This window comes from Bufo gargarizans, chromosome 1 (genome assembly GCF_014858855.1).
Source record: "Bufo gargarizans isolate SCDJY-AF-19 chromosome 1, ASM1485885v1, whole genome shotgun sequence".
NCBI lineage: Eukaryota > Metazoa > Chordata > Amphibia > Anura > Bufonidae > Bufo > Bufo gargarizans.
In genome coordinates this window covers 630,352,002-630,368,519 of record NC_058080.1, presented here as the reverse complement: position 1 = coordinate 630,368,519, position 16,518 = coordinate 630,352,002, and the positions used below count along the sequence as shown (strand labels likewise).

The window sequence follows — 16,518 nt, the reverse complement described above, 5'->3', positions numbered from 1 at the left end:
CTCACTCTGTCATGCGCCGCTTGCCTGTTCATTCATAAAGTGAGATAAGCAGGCAGGCGGCGCATGAGGAGGGAGCTGGGGCAGGCGGCGCATGAGGAGGGAGCTGGGGCAGGCGGCGCATGAGGAGGGAGCTGGGGCAGGCGGCGCATGAGGAGGGAGCTGGGGCAGGCGGCGCATGAGGAGGGAGCTGGGGCAGGCGGCGCATCAGGAGGGAGCTGAGACAGGCGGCGCATGACCGAGGGAGATGCCGATCTGCGCCGTCTTAATGTTATACCTCCGGTACTACAGTAAGTACCGTACAATTAGATATAGAGTCAAATTGAATGTTTAACAGTTGCGGGGCCCGGTGTATTAGAGTAGAGTCACTGCACCGGGCCCCGCCATGAGTGTTCCCGCCTCCTCTCTCCACACTTATCCATCTGATGGGGGATCTGTAGATGACACTTATGGGGATCTGTGGATGACATAAGTGTCATCCACAGAGCCCCATAAGTGTCATCCTTTTACATTATTTACCTTATAAGTGGTATTAATATTAATAAAAAAAAGTTCTGAGCTACCCTTTTTTTCCTGAAATTTCCCTCTTAAAATGAAGGTGCGTGTTATACGCCTGTGCGTGTTATACGCCGATAAATACGGTATGTGAGGAAATATTTTCTGTCCCAGCTGTATTATCAGCACCGCACGTCCACAGCCGAGGGAGACGTGTCGTGTTTACCCTGCGTTTGTAGATAATGGACTAACATATGTATCTGTTGGGTGAGCATACAGTACTGTGCAAAAGTGTTAGCCATCATTCAGATGGCCGTATGCTGTCCTAAAAAATGCAGATCCCTTTTTTTTTTTGCGGATTAGATGCTGTCCCATTCACTTCTACGGGGCCCTTTTCTTCCATTGCACGGCTCAGCAAAAAAATGAAACGTCTTATACTTGTCAGTGAAAATCAGGACATGGAAGTCTATGGATCAGCAAAAAAAATGAATGCAATCCATTTTTTTGGCGGACATGCTGAACTGTCCGCAAAAAAAAAATGGATCCGCATTTTTGCAGACAGCATATAGCCATCTGAATGAGCCCTTTATCCTTGGCCATAAGTGCAGATTCAGCTCGGATCTGACCCAAATCTGGTGGATTTTGACCCAGCCACAGTGTATTCCACCCCTAGGCCCCAAGGCCTACAGAGACGCGGAGCTCGTTCCGCCACTCCGCCATCTTACCACCTGGGTTCTCTAGGAAACTGCAGAAGTCCAGAGTGTTCTTCAGAACCAACCAGGGATGGAAATAGTGCTGGGAGACCCAGTAAGAACAAACCTCCCGTGAGAGCCCTAGCTGCGACCGCGTGGCGTTAAGCACCAGGGCCCGTCCAGCTCCCTGGAGCCCTAGACTTGCGTTTGGCCCTCTGACGCGTAGAGCATAGGCCTAAAGAGAGCCCATATTTAAGTCATCCGGGTTGTTGGCCAGTGGTCCACACACTCATCTGGACCTTAACACTGCAAACCAGTGGCCCCGACATGACACTCCAGGACCTGCAGAGGTATTATACATTACAGCCTAAGGTGGGCTTACAGGCTCTAACGTCACACCGTCACATCATCATAAACTATCAGGAGCCACAGATCCCTCTTCTGCTTGTCCCCCCCCCCCGGGAAATAATACCCCAATTTTTCAGTACTGTTACTGGGTGTACTTGCTATACCCCTGTTTGCAATACAATTTCTTTTATACTGTGAGGACCGTGTTCTAATTTTTTAGGTGGTTGCACCCTTTTAACCACTGACTTCATCCGCTAACTTCAATCTCCAACACACTCAAAGCTAAGTGACCCAACTACTTCATTGAAAAAATCCAACCCCAAAGATCCCTGCGTCACTCAAAAATCCAATTCTGCCCAAGGAGAAATGGATAAATATATGACTAAAAAGAATGCCAAACCCGTCATCTCCAAGATGGAATTGCCATCAAAAGAATCTCTCCCCATGGCACAAGTGGACATTGGAGAAGACACGGACAGTGACGCTGATACCTCTATGCAGTCTGAATCTCTCCCAATCTCCCATTCCTTTTTGCAAAAATCCTTGGATAAAGCTCTTGCCAAAGCTTTAAACCCCCTTTTTAGAGATCTGCATGACATAAAACAAGATGTGAAACAAATAGGGTCACGTGTGGAGCAGCTGGAAAATACTCAGGCAGCCATTTGTAAATATAGCATAGCAGTCGCAGAAAACTTTGTCCTCATGTCAGAAATACCTTAAAGGGATTCTGTCACCTCCCCTAACCCAAAATCCGATTTTAAAGCAGTCATGCAGCACAGCTTACCTTGATTAGGCTGTGCTCTTCTATCTTGTAATCCGTCCAGTAGTTTCTGTAAAAAATGACTTTTATGGTTATGCAAATGAGCCCTGAAGGTGCCCAGAGGGGCATTTTGTTCCCCTTAGTGAGCCCAGTAACGCCCCTCTTACAGTGCTCAGCCCGCCTTCCTTGCGACGGTCTAACCGCCCCCAGCCTCCCACAGCCTCTCCTCCCCCTCCCTCACGGCCGAACGAACTCTCGCACAGGCGCAGTACCCACTGAGGGCTGCACCAGTGCGGTCTACAGGAGACTGAGGGCAGGATCTTCATCCTCGTCACTGGGCATGCGCGAAGCCCAGTGACGTCCGATGCTCGCTCTTCCCGAGAAGACGTCTGTGGCGAAACCAACCTCGCCACTGGGTTTTGGAGAGGCCTGTTTAAACCCTCTTGCCTCAGGATTATGGCCCATACTAACTTTTAAACCCCTGAACCTATTCCAGGGAATTTTGGATAGGTTTGTTCCCAAGTTATACTGTTTAAATTGATGTAAGTTATATGTATGGACAATGTAACCTCACAAAGTTGTAACAATTTATAATGAGTGTAACTTGTCAGCTTGGGAGGAATATGCTGGGTGTGTTTCTATTATCCCATTGTCCCATTGTGTGTTTAAATGGTGATGTCTGTCCTGTTGTCTCCACATGTGTATTGGCGATCTCCCTTTGTCCTGAGAGATAATTGGGTTGTCTCCGGGACAGAGAGGAGGAAACCATGATGCATTGTGGGGATGTGTTGTATCTGTTCTGTGTCGCAGTCTTCCTTCTGGTCCTCTGGGGGGGGCGTGAACGATTGGTTGCTGTACTTGCATTGTGTGTGTTGTAAGATATTGATTGGTTGAATTTCAAAACCCTATGGGCAGTACTATGTTTGTTTTTTATGAATAAAAGAGGCTGTACCTGAAGTACAGTCAGACCACTGCTTGACCCTCAACACGGAGCCTTGTCTCGTTATTGGGGGGATTCCCTGTATGCTGTTGGAGACTGATTTCCAGGAGTGTAAGCTGATTGTATGCTTTTCCTGTTCGTCTGCTAGCAGCTATTCGCGAGGTTCCAGTTTGGAGTGCTATTTTGTATCCAGTTCGGGAGTTTGGTGTTCTGCAGTAGCTGGGCCTGTCTCTCAGAAAGGGGCATATCGCCTAAACGGATTTTAACCCCTTGTCTGCTGAAACGGTCCGTTACGTCATTATTGAACGTGTTCATAGGGCCCTGAGGAGGAAACCCAGAGACAATGAACCACCACGAGATGTAATATGCTGCCTCCTGAACTACAAAGTTAAGGAGGAAATCCTACGTCTCACCAGGTCTTCAACCCACATAGAATACGAAGACGCTCAATTACATATCTTCCAAGATCTCTCACCCCAAACACTCCAGAAGAGAAGAACCCTTAAACCGCCAACAGATGCTCTCAGAGCCAAGGACTTTTAGGATAGCTGGAGGTTCCCATTTGGCCTCATGTTCTCAACAGGAGGGAAACTATTTCTGATCCGTTCAGCAACAGATCTTCCTGAAGTCTACAAGGCGCTAGATCTACCTGACCTCCAGATTCCAGATTGGGCAGTAATGAAAGACTTGTGTAATCTACTGCGCATCCATGCACCAACTCCCTGGGAAGAAGTCCACTCCAACCGCATTGCAATGCAAAAGAAGAAGGCAGGACAACCGGCTCCTAAGAATGTTATCTCAGACAATACCTGAATTCATCCACCTGGTAACAAATAGACTGAGTGTTATGTTCAGCCAACCTTGAGAAAGTCTAGACTTTCTCTTACACTCTGAGGTTCTTTCTCAGAATATGTTCAACATGATGTTATTTCACAATCCTTTGACACTGAATGATTACAGTTCTTCTATTTCTCCTTCTACCCCTTGACTTTCCAATTTTTCCCTACTCTTTTGTAGTACTTTTTTTTTTTTTTTTTTTTTTTTTTTTTTATTCTTTCTTCACTATCCTTCTATTCCCTTCTCACCGTTCCTCCCATCTCCATCCTATCGTCCATTTACCTGATGGAGGTCTTCTTCTTCCACTAGGCTCCTCCAATCAAACGGTTGTCTTTAACTATTGCTTTTTAATATTCTATTAGGTAGGCACTGTTCTCTTCCTCCATGTTATCTCTAACCCTTAACTAGCTCTAAATTTCTCTACTTTCTTGTAGTGTTTTATTTCATGCTTCACTATCCTCTTACATACTCCCTTCCTTTTCCTCCTTTGACACCCTTTATACCAGACTATACATTAGTCGGGTCTCCCACATACTGTATGTGACAACTTCCAGTCTAAGAGGCTTTTTAATGGCTTCTGCCGTTATGCTTCACCACCAACCGTTTTAGACAGGGTATATTGAATTTAATCTATTTTATGTTATGATATATGTTATAGTATATGTTACAATTTGTAATACTTGTGTTCTGCTCTCCTCTTCCTCTTTCCCCTCTGCCTTCCCTTCCTCTCCTTCCCCACATTATGGCTGTCATGCTTTAACATACCTATTTATGTATCCATACAGATTCAAGAATGACTTGCCTTAATATTGTCTCTTATAATGTGAGAGGCTTTAACTCTCCATCCAAGAGAGGTCAGGTGATTCACTTCCTTAAAAAAAAATAAAAATAAGGTTGACATATGCTTAGTACAAGAAACACATTTTAAGAAAACAAACATCCCTTCTTTGAATAGACAGTATTTTTCCACTTGGTACCAATCGGGTTCAGACAGCGGTGTGCGTCGAAAGGCGTCAGTATCGGCATTAGGAAGAATGTCTCCTTTTCTGTAATTGGGAAATGTGTGGACTCCGAGGGTCGCCACCTCTTTATAAAAGGCAAAATAGGTAACTCCATGTTTACGCTAGGTAACCTATACGCTCCTAACAAAGAACAGATCCCCTGGCTTCTCGAGGTCCTTAAAAAGCTTTCCCAGTTTACAGAAGGCACTCTAGTTCTGGGTGTAGACTTTTAATGTGGCTATGAACCCATTAATTGATTCATATACCGGCAGATCCTCCTTACGATTTCAAGCCCTGGCAAAACTAAAACGTCTTCTTTGCTCATTACAATTGACTGACGTCTGGAGGGCCTTACACCCATCCGATAAAGATTACACACACTACTCCACACCTCCTAACTCATATCAGAGAATTGATATATTTGTCCCTATCTCCCATATACAACATTTGCCTCTCCTCCTCCATTAAGTACCAGGTTCTTTCTGATCATTCTCCAGTCGAACTTATATACACAATTCCTTTCCTCCCCCTCTACCTCCAGATTCTGGAGATTGAACGATATACTACTGAACCCCCCCCCCCCCCCATAATGTTGGAAAACTTAAGAAGCGACAGAGTTCTTTGAGACTAACGACAACGGTGAGGTTTTCATGCAGATACTCTGGGAAGCCCATAGAGCTCATGTCAGAGGGGAATTAATATCCCTCGCAGCATATGCCCATAAAGAGAAAAATAAGAAGATTTCTGACCTTCAACAGAAAATCCCACGCCTAGAGTGTCTGCACAAGAGATCTCTTTTAGCTTCACATCTCGCGGAGCTGTCGACCCTCTGAGAAGAACTTAAAAACACCCTTAACCATAGCTCAGCAGAAGCCTACCTTTTTGCAAAGTACAAACTTTATGCACATGGAGATAAACCGACTAGATTTATGCTGTCACAGATGAAAAACAGGAAAGCTAAGTCTTTTATTATTGGTCTTAAAGACTCTGCTGGTAATTTGCTTCATAAAACAGAAGACCTAGCTAAAGAATTTAGCACCTTCTACACTCGACTATATAACTTGCAATTACCCCAGGCAGAGTCTGTCCCTCGGAGAAACACAAACCTAACATCTGACTCCCTTTCTTCCCTCTCCCTCCACTAACCCCTACCCAATCTCAGAAGCTCTGCTCATCTATCTCAGATCAAGAGATTAAAGAGGCAATAAAATCTTCACCAAAAAATAAATGTCCTGGTCCTGATGGCCTGTCCTCTTTCTATTATTTCACTTGCTCATAAACCTTACTCCCATACCTCGGTAAACTTTATAATTCAGCTCTATCTGGAACCCCGTTTCATAGACAAACACTTGCGACACAGATCTCCATTATTCATAAAGAAGGCCCAATGTACTTCGGTAACTACAGGCCCATTTCCTTATTAAATGTAGACCTCAAGTTATTTGCAAAGATCTTAGCCCAAAGACTACAAAACACTCTTCCTTTTCTTATCTCTCCAGACCAAGTGGGATTTGTGCCTGGTAGAGAAGGGAAAGATAATATATATCGAGTCATACAGCTTATCGCCTATGCTAAATCCGCAGCTAAACCTTTAATACTGTTAAGCACAGATGCCGAAAAGGCATTCGACCGAGTGAACTGGAGTTATCTTAAAGCATCACTAGCGGCCTTCGGAGTTCCGCACATATTCATAGACACTATCTTCACAATATACACAGACCCCACCGCTAGAGTAATGGTCAATGATACGCTTTCACCTGTTTTTCCCACCTCAAATGGTACCCGCCAGGGATGTCCTCTATCCCCTCTACTTTTCGTGCTCACAATGGAAACATTATTACAAAAAATTTGACTAGATAAACGTATACAGGGTTTTCACTGTGGTGAAAGGGAACATAAGGCTGCGGCGTATGCAGACTACCTTCTGTTGATGTTGTCCAACCCTTTTGTCTCTCTCCCCATCATAGAAAAACTCTTTCAAGAATTCGGACAGATCTCAAACTTTAAAGTGAATATGAGTAAATCGCAAGTCCTTAAAGAGGTATTCCCATCACAATGATCACTGTTAAATTTCTCAATGATTTGACAGTGATCATTTTTCTAAATACATTTTATTACCCCATCCCACCCTTTTTGAGAAAATAAGTCCCCACTTACCTAAATGTTGTCTTTCGTGTTTCCCTGGTTATGGCCACCTCTCCTGTCGAATCCCGCCGGGCTGTGCTTGCGCAGAAGACTGGAGATTCTCTCCTGACCGGGCCGCGCAATGTCCTGAACGCGCACGCCGCCGCGCATGCGCCATGATGACTTCCTGGCCAGTATAGTACAGATCTGCGAACGGTCACGCCGGCTTTGTACTATACAGGCCAGGAATAAGTCACGATGGCGCATGTGCGGCGGCGTGCGCATTCAGGACATTGCGCTGCCCGGCCGAGAGAAAAACTTCAGTCTTCTGCGCAAACGCAGCCCGGCCGGGAGAAGACGTCGATCAAGCACTGCCGAATCCAGGAAGTGAACGTCGCGCTGGAGGAAGGGAAGTATGAAAACTGAAGATTTAACATCTCCCTACCCAAACATATCAGCACTACTCGTTCTTTTACTTACCCCTTTGAGTGGTCCCAACCCACAATGAAATTCTTAGGGATTAAAATCTCATCGGACCCTGCCCATCTATATAAAAATAACTTCCCTCCACTCTTACAAGAAATCACTAAAATCCTATCCTCGTGGCTTACCCCGTATATTTCATGGTTCAGATGTAAAAACATAGCTAAATGCCTCATATGGCCTAAAATAACATATATCTTACAAGCTCTCCCTGTACATATACCCAAAGTCTTCTACTCTATGCTGAATAAGATCTTTTCTAAATACATTTAGGACCACAAGAAACCCAGAATCAAATATTCAACGCTCCAACTTTCATCTAAATTTGGAGGAATCGATTTACCCGCCCCGTAGACGTTTGTTAGAGCAGTTCATCTATACAGAATTGTAGACTGGATTAGGCGCCCACCTCACAAGCTCTGGGTTCATATAGATACCCGCTTGGATCCTTTTGTGTTCTCCGACCATCCCAGCTTTGTAACTATTAAAACACACAACCCTCTCGCAACCGAGCCCAGACGAATCTGGAATCTCTGTGAGGTTCGCTCAACATGCTCCCCCTTCCCATCTCCGTTACTACAAGTCAGAGACTTATTGTTCAGCTCTGACAGAGTCCACAATAATACCATCCCGATTGAAATAAAAAATGACTTTTCAACTATTGACACCTTAATCTCAACTGGACTAATCCCTTCCCTAGACGCTCTCTCTAAACTGCTTAAATGCACAGCACCTTCACAGCTACTGTATAATAAGTTCATTCACTCCTTCAAACAGATACTTTTCATCAAAAGATCTAAACAGACCAGTAACGCAGTTTGAATCTTTTCTTACTCAATCAAAAGAAGGTGGTTTTGACTCTATGCAAACTGCTTCTCTCCCCATCCTCAGACATTGAGCATTCTTTCATTAAAGCCTGGGAAAGTGATCTTGAAAAAGAATTCTTAAAAGATGATTTACAAAAAATCTTCCTCATACCCAGGCAGACCTCTAGATGCGTGAGGATGCAGGTGAGCGGTTATCAAATTTTGACCAGGTGGCATCTCACCCCAGTACTACTGCACAAATAATATCCTAAATATGACCCTAACTGCTGGAGATGCAAACAACACCCAGGCACTTACTTTTACCTATGGTGGTGGTTGTCCCCGCATTATCCCATATTGGAGGTCTGTTCTATCTCAGATCAATTTAATCACTGGCCTACACCTGCCTCTGACCCTGGAGCTTTGACTATTACATTTATTCCCGAACAAAATCCCCAAATGTAAGTTAAAGCTAGCTATACACCTCCTAGCAGCTGCTAGAATAATGATCCCCACATTCTGGAAGTCGGATTATCCACCCACACTTCCGCAGTGGATAGAGAAAGTTGACTCTTTATATCGTCTAGAAGAACTGGCAGGTTGGGAGTCCAGATCCCATACCCTCTTTCAGATTACTTGGTTCCCCTGGGCAAAATGTAGACATTTTGAATCCTAGAAGCTTCCATTGTATACATTTTATAAGACATATATACAGGTTCCTGGCTTCTCCATTTATTTTATTGTTTTAGCCCTCTCACGCTTACCTCTTGACGCCTCGTCTTTTTATTAGACTACAAATCTAGTATTAGCATAAATATACAGCTATATTGAGATACTGGCATGCCAATTCCCCCCCTCCTCTTCTTTCCTAACTTACCCTATCCCTCTCTGATTGCTGGGTTATAGTTTTCCGGTATTGTTCTGTCACAGGGGCTCAATACCGGAAAAAAAAACGCTTTCGTTTTATCCTAATGCATTCTGAATAGAGAGCAATCCGTCCAGGATGCATCAGGATGTCTTCAGTTCAGTCCCTCTTATAGTATTTGGCCGGAGAAAATACAGCATTTTCTCCGGCCAAAATTCCGGAACACTTGCATTGAAATGTATTAATACCGGATCCGGTACCAAGTGTGCCGGAAAAATGGATCCGGTTTCCTTGTCTGCGCATGCACAGACCTTTTTAAAAATGCAAAAAAATATGGGATTTCTGGATCCGGCATTCAGTTCCGGCAACAGAACTGCCTGCCGGAATCCTCTAGCGCAAGTGTGAAAGTACCCTTACTCCGATCCTTCGGTCTCCTCATGTAATTCCAGACAGGCTCAATGATGAGATCAGGGCTCTGTGGGGGCCATATCATCACTTCCAGGACTCCATGTTCTTCTTTACACTGAAGATAGTTGCAGCCAATGTTTGGGGTTGTTCTGCTGCGCCACGTTTCCATAAATGCCAGATTTGTGGAGTACGCGACTAATAGTTGTGTACTCCAAAAATCTGGAGTTAGTCGCGATTCTCCCACCTGAGCTGTGATCTCTGTAACTTCTCCAGAGTGACTATGGGCCTCTTGGCTACTTCTCTAATTTGTGATCTCCTTGCTGTTAGTTTAGGTGGACGGCCATGAGTTGGTAGGTTTGCAGTTGTGCCATACTTCTTCCATTTTCAGATGATTGAACAATGCTCCATGGCCTCTTTCACACAAGCGAGTAGGGATCGACCGATTATCGGTTTTACCGATATTATCTGCTGATATTCCGGATTTTGACCGCTATCGGTATCGGCATCTATTTTGCCGATATTCCAATAGCTTATGGGGAACACATCGCTCTCCGTGTTCCCTCAGCGGCACAGGGGAGAAGGAAGCAGTGTCTCCCTCCCCCTGTGCTGCTGCCGCCAATGAGAGGAAGGAGGACAAGAGAAGGAAGGGGGGTTATGGAAATCTCTCATTCTTTCATATACAGGAGGCGGGAGATGGCTGCAGAATGACATAGCCGGTTCCCGACCTCTATGAGCAATAGCTGCGATCTGCGGTAGTTAATCCCTCAGGTGCCGCGGATCGCAGCTATCGCTCATAGAGGTCGGGAGCCGGCTATGTGATTCTGCAGCCAACTCCCGCCTCCTGTATATGAATAAATGAGAGATTTATCTTCATGGGTGGCGCAGTGCGCCCCCCCCCCCCCAAGCCCCCCAGTATTAATCATCGGTAGCGCAGTGCGCCCCCCCCCCCCCTGAGTATTAATCATTGGATCCCCTCTTCCCTGCTCCTCCGATCGGAGCCCCAGCAGTGTAATCCTGGGGCTCCGATCGGTTACTATGGCAGCCAAGATGCTCCTGAAGCCCTGGATGCCATGGTAAGCTCCATGCTGCTGTGTGCACAAAGCACAGAGCAGCAGGGACAGTGTGAGCTCCTATTCACCCTGATAGATCTCTATCAGGGTGAATAGGACAAGGGTTCTAGTCCCTAAGGGGGCTAAAAGTTAGTAAAAAAAAACAAACAAACAAACAAAAAAAAACGCCAAAATATTAAGTAAAAATTAAAAGAGAAAGATTTACAGAAAAAATACACATTAACAATAAACATTAATTTTCAGCAGATTTGTGTAGGAATTTTATTTTTTTTCAAAAATGAAAATTCCCAGAATATCGGTATAAATTATCGCCTATCGGCCTGAAAGTTCACAAATTATCGGTATCTGCCCTAAAAAATCAATATCGGTCGATCCCTACAAGCGAGTATTTTGCATGGGTGCAATGTGTGATGCAAACGCATTGCATCTGCACAGAATCTAGACCCATTAATTTCAATGGGGCTGTGTACATGAGCATTGGTTTTCACGTATCACTCGTGCGTTGCGTGAAAATCGCAGCATGTTCTATATTCTGCGATTTATTATTATTATTATTTTTTTTTCACGCTCGTCTGCAAGGGGCCTATAAGATATTCAGAGCTTGGGATATTTTTTTTAACCTTTTCCTGCTTTCCACTTCTTCACAACTTTATCCCTGACCTGTCTGGTGTGTTCCTTAGTTTTTATGATACTGTTTGATCACTATACTGAGAATAAATTTTTTTAGAAATTGAAAAATGCAGCCTAATGGGAAATTTGATGAAATAAGAAAAAAAAACGTATCTGTTATTTGATGCGGGGGGAGGGTTTATTCAGCTGTGATGAAATCATGTACATCCACATGGGCACTGCAGCCAATGACTGGCCTCATTGGTCTCATAACATACATACAAGCATGACCACTGAGGCCAGTGCATGACTGCAGCAGTCAAGTGGAGGTAGGGAACATCATCATTGCAGTATAAGTAAACTAAGGCTGGCCATATACACTCAATAGTCATTGGCTGATGGCTCTCTCTCCTGACTCCTCCATATGCATGGCCTGTTTTCAGCATTAGTGCCGAGATTTGGCCAGACAAAAACCAGCATTAATGCCGGATCCACGCCGGTTGCCTGTCATGGATGAGATTTGCAGATAGCTGGAACTAATAAATAAACGAGCGACTGGTTTGATCCCAAACTAACGAGCTTATAGGTGAGCCCTATAAAACCCTAAGAGCTCTCCCTGACTGCTATGCACATACAAGGGTCTCAATGGTAGACGATTGCATGCCTACGTACCTAAGCCTGTGTGACACCTGAAAACCCTATAATAGTGAGGGGACACGACCACCGGCTCCCTGCACTTAATACGGAGGGAGTCAGGGTCACCTAGAATCAAGGCAGCAGGAAACACAATAAAGTAAAGGACTTATCTGAGCACACAGCAGACGCAGCCTCCAGCAGTGAACACTTCATCCAGGAAGTAGTATAAACCGCAAAGTGAGGCAGTATGGGAGGGAATATAAAGGAAGGCGATTATGTCTAAATAAGTGACACATGGCAGAAGGAAAGGAGAGGAGAAAGTAAAACCAAAACAAAGAACATCATACAAGAGGTAGAGAAGAACGTCTGCCAGAGCTTCTCACAGAACTGGAGGTGACAGTGCCTTTTATAGTGAAAAGCCAGGAAAAGGTGATTTCAGGCTGTGCCGGATATAATAATCTCCAGCAGGCTGGTCATCTGCTGGATGATGTAAGCACTAGTGTGAAACTAGCCGTAGAATCCATTTAGGGACAATTTTCTAGGCAGATGCTTCTTAATAAATTAGGTGCATCTCTGCCTGCCGTGCGCCACATACTGAAGTTTGCGCCATGTACAATCTAGCGTGGACTTGAGTTATAACTTACGCCAGTTTATAGTAATTCCGGTGGGCTGCACAAAGCCCCGCACCCTTTTCTGGACAATTTAGAAAAGTGGAGAGAAGCTGAAATAGTAGCAGATTATGGGCAGATATGTCAATGGCGCCATAATTTGTGACTTTTTATTTTTATTTTTTTACTCCACATTTGATAAAGATATGGCTTAAATTACTTCTGTCATCAGGAACATGAACATGGTTATTAAACTGGCTGACTTGAGACATGTGCTAATGTCTGCTGAAGCTAATGGCCATTATCATGAGCCTCGAGAAGCAATGGGTGTGTTGTCCCTACTACTAGAGGCTCTGTTCTCCCTCCTCTGGCCACATGTTGATTGACAGGTACGGGGTGAATTATACTAGTGAGCTCATCAAGTTACCACAGAAATTCCCACCCACCTATTCTAGATGACAGAATTATGCTAACTTACTCCCCTAGATTCCAACACCCCAATATTTTCTATCACAATAGCTGCCACCACCTATACTATAAGGCAATAGGGGCCTATACTCGGATATTCTCTCAACCCAAATTTAACGCCGTAACACAGGTTATCTATAGGGGACCTAAAATCCTCTGAAACCCTACTGGTAACGTTATTCCCTCCGAAAGAGCAAGTTCTAGAAGACCACAAGGAAGGGACTTATCAACTCTTTAATTTAATACACAATAGTGCAGTGCAATACAAAAAGAAAGTGTCAGATAAAAGATAAAAAAAAAATATATATGGGTAAAATACAGAATATTTGCTTACTGAGATGCAGCAGTTACATTCCGGCTGTGGAGACAGCTGAAGATTTGGGCAGTCACTCCAAACGATGTGGATTGCCAAAATGGCTGACCATTACCTGTTCCCAAACACCCATTTTTATCCCCCCCTCAGCTGAGGGGTGGGCTGTGAGGGAACCTCCCTCCTTTCGGTCCGGCCTTCTGGGACGTCTGATATTCTGGTTTCTGCCCCACCTTGCCAGAAGACTAACCGAGGTGGCAATATGAATCACGGCGAATCTGAGTCGCTTTGTCCCGGTCATACTGACACCAAATATGATTGAGTTATGATTTCCAGAAGGCCAGATCCTGAATACTGAGAAATGCCTCCCGTCCAGTATGGCGTGCATAGACTCTGCCCGAAGCCAATGTCAGGCTGAACACAATTATTAGGGTTCTGAGGCTGTGGGTGCCATGAGGTCGGAGTTATGGCTTCTGATATTATTTCATTCATCTACTGAATGGGTTAGACCACCTAGCAGCCAACATGTCTAGGGTGGCTGTGCATTTTAAGTATCCCCCTCCCAGGTCTTCATTAGGATGCCCAAATGGTTTGCAATTAGCATGCCAGTGCTAAATGGGGGCTTCCTCTGAGAATGTGGAGTGTCTTACCTAGTCTTCAGACAGGCTGGCATCTAGAGGCACCATTTGCATTTGCTTAATAGATCAATTAGCTACTGCTATATAATTGGCTATTGATAATGTAAGTTTAGGAGAATATGAGATCTATCTGTCTATTCACCTCAGATTACGTTACACAGGGCCAGATAGGATGATGTGAAGACTGGCCCTGTCAATCAACATGATGAGGACGCGGCCAGAGGAGGGAGAACAGAGCGTCTAGGAGTAGGGGCAACACACCCATTGCTCCTAGAGGCTCATTTGCATAACCTAAAAGTTCATTTTTCACAAAAACTGAGGCGCATAGAAAGAAGGGACAAAGACTATTAGCTTCAGCAAACATCAGAACATGGTTTTAAAGTCAGTATAAAACTGAGTCTGCTTTTATAGCGCCTACCAGTAGCCATTTGGCTCCAGGAGAAGTATATAGTGGGCTCAGCATGCATGTTGGTACTTGCATCCCTGGATCCGATGGAAGCTGTTATGGCACCGGACGGGGTTAAAAGCAGATTGTGCTTGGCGTGCATGCTGTACCTGCGCTCCCTGGACTTTGTGTGGCTGTCATGGCCCATAACAGGTAGGAACTAGTGTTAGGGACCACTCATGGAGGCGACCTTGACGTGGTGAGTGGCTTATTACGCTTTGGCCAAAATGTACACTAATGCCTTATTCAACATAGAGGCAGGGCAGAGTGCTGGTTGCAGAGTGCGATTGCATTTGTGTTTTTGCGTTAACATCAGAACATGTCTAAAGCCATCCAGTTTATTAACAATGTTCCTGATGACAGAAGCCCTTTTAAATGAGGGTTTATGAGTTCAGGAGATCAGAGATAAGACCTGACATGAGCCGACAGAACTCAGGAGGGACTGTCTGTAAAATAGACTGATTTTTAACCATATGTATCAGAAAGTTAGGGGCCAGCATCAAATTTCTAAGCGCATTGGCTACCTGGTTCCCTGCGTTTGTCCAGCCCGGGTTTAGATCTAGTCTGTATTATGCTAAGTGCACAGTGAGTTTTTTGGCTTGGATTTAGGAATCCCGCAGAAAATGCATGCAGTCCACCTCCCTTTGATTCCAGTGGGAAAACTGCATGGTCATTTACCGGGCATTGTTTGGCCAACAGCTGTTCCTCCGGACTCCTCCACACACATGCAAAAGGGTTTGGCCTAAGTGTTCACGTGCTCTGGGAAAAAGGGGGAAAAAGCTGCTGCTATAGATACTTCTGGCTGTGACGGATCTCGTATGAAGAAATGTATCAGGCATGTTGGAATTCAACATGCCCAATCCTTCGTTCCCCAACATCTACCATCGAGGAGAGCTAGGAAACATCTAGTTTGCTGGCGTTCACCGGATCCAGCATTGCCAGATTCAGCAGATCATCGCCGGATCCTTATGGACTGGAATGGGATCAGACTGTGATCCGGTCACTTTCCAGTATAAGTGCCGACTGGGCAAATACCACTGCATGCAACAGTTTTTGTCCGTTTGACAGTGACATTTTTGCCTGATCTTCTCTAACGGAGATGTGAACGCAGCCTTAGGGCTCATGCACACGAACGTATTTTCTTTCCGCTTCCGTTCCTTTTTTTTTTTTTTTTTTTGCGGACCGTATGCGGAACCATTCACTTCAACAACGGAAGGTATTCTGTGTGCATTCCATTTCCGTATTTCCATTCCGCAAAAAAGTAGTGCATGTCCTATTATTGTCTGCAAATCATGGTCTGAGGTCCCATTCAGGTCAATGGGTCCACAAAAAATACGGAACGCACACGGAACACATCTGTATGTCATCTGTATTTCATCCGTATTTTGCGGATCCATACTGTAGAAATGCCCAGCCCATGTTGCTCATGTGTTTGGTGATTAATAAGTTACTTTTTCCATGTCCAACGGAGGAGGACTTAAATCGGAGAAAAAAAAAACTCCGATGCGGAACAACAGGTCCGTGAAAAACGGACTGCAAAACAACAATGGTCGTGTACATGAGCCCTTACACGTTACATAGATGAACCTCATCCAAACTGGCTCACAAATACTTATGAGCCCCATTAGCAACGGACTAGTCACTTGCTGAGAAGTTGGTGTAGACCTCATTGTGTTAGTATTGCTGACGAGCAGCGGACATAGATGATTATCATGTCACAGACCTCACTGTGGCTCATCCTAAGCAGTGTGACATACGTATCTGCAAACTGGGAGCCAAAAAGCCACTACACAGAAAACTTTGTTCCTGGCACCTAATATTTTGGATTCTTTGCTGTTTATGTTGGCTCTACCAAATATATATATATATATATATATATATATATATATATATATATATATATATATATATATATAATATTATATATTTTATAATACTGTTTTGCATATACAGAATTTATAAGAAAGAGTTTAGTTCG

General features: G+C 44.4%; 1 protein-coding gene across 5 annotated transcripts in view; it reads left to right on the top strand.

Moving 5' to 3' along the window:
* Positions 1–16,518, top strand: part of PAM (peptidylglycine alpha-amidating monooxygenase) — a 184,601-nt gene that overhangs the window by 6,737 nt on the left and 161,346 nt on the right. The window lies entirely within an intron of this gene.